This window comes from Meleagris gallopavo, chromosome 30 (assembly GCF_000146605.3).
Source record: "Meleagris gallopavo isolate NT-WF06-2002-E0010 breed Aviagen turkey brand Nicholas breeding stock chromosome 30, Turkey_5.1, whole genome shotgun sequence".
Classification (NCBI taxonomy): domain Eukaryota; kingdom Metazoa; phylum Chordata; class Aves; order Galliformes; family Phasianidae; genus Meleagris; species Meleagris gallopavo.
In genome coordinates, this window is record NC_015040.2 from 3,415,130 (window position 1) to 3,419,332 (window position 4,203).

Consider the following 4,203-nt stretch of genomic DNA (forward strand, 5'->3'; position numbering starts at 1 on the left):
TTTTTTCCTGCTGTTCTGCACTCTGTTATATATTTGGCTGTGCTCTCTGTCCCAAAGGTGTCTATGTTCTGGTGGTATTAGGTATGAATAAGTTGTCAAGTTCTTCGGGATCTGCCTTGCTGAAAGGCACGATGGAAACTTGATCTTTTTTTGAAGCTACATGGCAAAGTGCTGACAGTGTGTGCCAGCTTGTGGCTAGGAGGCAGTGATCTGAGGACAGCAAATCCCCATCTATGTGATATTTGTGTATATGATACAGAAATAGCATTATTCATACACAGTATGTGCATTTATGCGTAGCTACTGAACTAATCACGTGTGGACAGCTCTAGCATCGTATCAAAGAGTTCCAGCACCCCTCATGTTAAGTATTCTGCCTGTAAAGGGGTCGATGCCAGACATTATTAAGTTTTGGTAGGGTGATCAAAAGCAAGTCATTGCTCCCTAGGACAGGTCTCCGGGCTATTAAAAAGTCTACGTGCTGTCTGCCCACCTACATGTGTGATCTCAGAGCCCTGAGCACTTCCAGTCCCCTCAGTAATGAGACAATTCCTGTTTATACTATTGCTGAAGACCCCTGGATTATACAGTAGGAAGATTTGACTAGGGAGATGGATTATATACATCATTTAGGGGAAAGGAAAAACCAGCCTGCTTACAAGAGCTTTTGTTTTTAAGGTTTGCCATCCCTGAGAGTTTTTGGAAGTGACTGAGTGCATGCTGAGCAACGAGTGAAAGCAATCAGGAAAACTGTGTTATTGTCATTATGACTCTGGGAGGTGTCTTTTAGTAGAGAAAACCAAAAAAGGGAGACCGTGGCCAAAACAGTTTTACTGCAAGAACTGCATACTCCAAGCATTAATGAAACTCCCAACAATAATTTCCAGCAAGACATGATGGCTTAACCATCGCATCAGTTTGCATCTCCCTTGGTCAAAACAGCCTTCAGTCTTCTTTTTCTTTTTTTTTTTCCAGTACAATTCAGTTAATTATTCCCAGTTCCCTCAATGAGTCTGAGCTCCCACTGGCTCTTGGAGCAATAGTAGCTCATTGTTGCAAATGAGCTTAATCCAGTGTTAGAAGTCTTTATTGTCTATAATAGAAAATGGCATGAATAGTAAAGGAAAAAATGTGAGATGTTTCCTGTAAGGTTTTAACAACCCTCCTGGGTGCATGATTACAACATATGCTAGGGAATAGTTTTGAGCAGGGTGGTGGTGAGGAGAAGGAGCTCTGGCAGCAATTTACACCCCCATCTGCAAGCCTCGTTACAGTGAGTTGCTTGAGAAGGGAAAGATGGGACACAGCTCTTCTCAATCATGCCACTGCTTTTCAGTCCTTTGCCCTTCTGATTTGTCAGTTTGTCTCTGGCAGGCTTAAATGAGAGGCTTAACGAAGCCAGATGAGGGCCAATATGAAATCTGTGGGCTTACAAAAGCACTTTGCTTGGCTTCCTGCCCTCAGTTTTGTAAAGAGAGTTTTAGTTCCAGGTGTTTCGTTCTTTTCAGACAGAGCTATGATGACACCACATCTGACGTATTTTGGAAGGGGATTATCAGTGTGAGACCCAGGAGTGGAGAATATCTGATGGTGCTTTGATCTGTCTACAGATGACAAAGTTCTGGACCACGTTTCCAATGAAGAACAACGCTCAGGGTGGTTTTGGATTCAAGATCTCGTATTTCAGCCTTTCTTCACATTGACCTCAGACCTACCTTATAGATTTTTCACCAGTCCTGTCACTGGCCTTGTCTCCTATTGTTTCTGATGAGTCTTCAGATGGAGCTACCAGTAACCAAGTTATGCAACAGTCTTCCTCAGAAGAATATTGTGGCAATGAAGACGGAAGCATTTGTTGTGTTGGCTATTTAAGAGCAAAAATAGAGGAAAACCCCAAGTCTGGTCATGCTGGTTCTGTCATTGGTGTTGGTTGAGGGCTAAGAGTTAAGGATAAAAGCAAAGAGTTGGAATGTGTTTTCAGATCATCTGCCTTTTATGTGGGAGTCCTCCCTCAGACGTTGGAAGTCCTCTCTGCAGCTTTTTTTCATAAACCATTTTCAGCTATTTCTATACCCTATCTTAAAGTTGTTGGTGTTTTCTCACATTCTAAAACTCTTACGAAATTGTTCAGGGAAAAACTGATGTCCCCTTAGAAGTCAGATTTTCAGACGCAGAAAGGATAAAAGAAATCAAATTCCTAATAGTGTTGCAGGAATAAGCAGGAAAGTTGACCCTTCTGAGCTCTGATTTTCCTTCAAGGATGGCCTCATTTTCTGTACTGTAATGCAGTGGCTTCCTCTCAGGGGACTCCCCTGTCACAGGGTTCTAATTGATTTGATGCTGCAGTTGTGGCCAGTGTTATGTCATTCTGCTTATAGCCACAGTAGATTGTGTAACTGTTTTCAGTTCATCTAAATGGCTTTACTGATATTAGTCAAATTCCATTAGTAGAGTAGAAAACGAGGAGAATTAATGATAAAGTTAACGTAGTGCACAATGGAGCCACGTCCATTTATTATATTTTTGCAGGCTTGGTTCTCTGTCATTGCAGTTTGCCATTGATTAATTGAAAGAAACATTAAAAGTACTTCTAAAAGGTCTTTGGTGACCTTCAGTATCTTGCTTCCCTTAGAGACTTGAAGTTAAGAGACATAAACCAGATTTCAGCAAGCTGTAACTCTTCAAGCAAGTCACAGAGCATGACCTTGAATGGATTATTGCATCTTGCACTGAATGAAGCATATGGAGAGGAGGTGAGGCTGTTATTCCGTACTGACTGATGGAGTTTTCTTACAATATTTGCTTCACTGTAAATTTTGATGTCAAATAGTGAATCTGCTTTTCCTAAATCACTGGTGTTTTTATTTACATTACTTAGTTCCTATCTAAACTTTGTTACCTTGGGGCCACAAATAGTTCTAAACATAAATCATTTAAGAATCCTGTTTGTTGAGATTGTGTTTTAGCAACAGATGAAATAAGTGTACATAATCAAGCTGTAAAATCATGTTGTGCAGATTTCTGAAGATAGAAGTTTGTTTTGGCTGGAAACGCTCAGCAGAAAGGTAGGACAAGACTAATGATTCTGCTCACTGCTGGGCATCAAACTTCACTGTCCAGTCCTTTCCACAATGTCTGTCTTCACAATTTGCAAATGTTCATCCACGGCATTCAAAATAAGTAGATGCTGAGAAGTTCTAATGTACTGGGCTTATTACTGATCTACGCATGAGTGAAATAGAAATGAGCACTGAGTGAATGTGTCAGCTTGGTTCAACTTCATTTGTAATCTCATGGTACACCAGAACAGAGAATGTATCTTCCATGACATTGACAGTTTTATTCATGGTGGCATTTAATAAAATTATGGCTGATTTAGTTCAGACTTCAAGACTTAGACCTAACAGTTGACAGTCTGCAATGTCTACGACCATCTTTTTATCTCCACCTTTCTGTAGTAGATGTATGAAAGCTGGAAACCTAGCTACACCACCAGGCTCATGTAAAACTACTGAATTGAAATGCACGTCTTCTAATATATAATGCTCCTTTAAAGAAGGTACTGATCTGCTCTGTGTGTGCACAGCAAGAAAAACAGTGGGCCTAAAGAGCATCCCTTGGAAACATTTTCTAGCAGTGGGAATATGAGGCATTGGAAGGTTTCCTGAGCTGGTTGTGGAGCTTCCATCATTGGAGGCATTTAAGAACAGGGCAGAGAGATCTGGCTCAAGAATGCCACAGGTACTATTGATCCCATTACAGAGAGAAAGTGGAAAATATTATTTTAAAATCCTTACTGGTTATCTTCTAGAATAATTTTGTTTCTTATGGCCATAAATATATAAGAACCACTGTAAAACACTTAGCATACTATTTTGGAGACTGGAGGTGTTTTTCACTTATTTTTAGAACTTGACCTTAAGACTGAAAAATAACTTTTTCCTTCTGACTTTTGTTCTTCGCCTGGCAAACATTAGTTAAAAACACAGAGATGGAAAATATTTAAACTTTTAACTAGCATGAGTTTTTCTTTTTGTTGTTTGTTTGTGTGCTAGTTTCATTTGTGATGTCAACTCCAGTCAGGGGAAAAAGGTGTAACTAACCTGGCACTGCACAGAGTGCAAAAATACTGTTATGTCGAAGCCCAAATAAACACTATCTACTGCTCAGTTTTATTAATTTATTTCTATCAGTAATACTTTT

The 4,203-nt window shown here is 39.8% G+C and overlaps 1 long non-coding RNA gene across 1 annotated transcript in view; it reads left to right on the top strand.

Annotated features, from left to right (window-relative positions):
- Positions 1 to 4,165, top strand: part of LOC104914711 — a 15,811-nt gene extending 11,646 nt beyond the window's left edge. Inside the window, exons 4-5 of the long non-coding RNA XR_796111.2 lie at positions 2,633 to 2,753; positions 3,018 to 4,165. This is a non-coding gene — a long non-coding RNA (uncharacterized LOC104914711). The remainder of the gene's footprint in view (positions 1 to 2,632; positions 2,754 to 3,017) is intronic.
- The last annotated feature ends 38 nt before the right edge of the window (positions 4,166 to 4,203 follow it).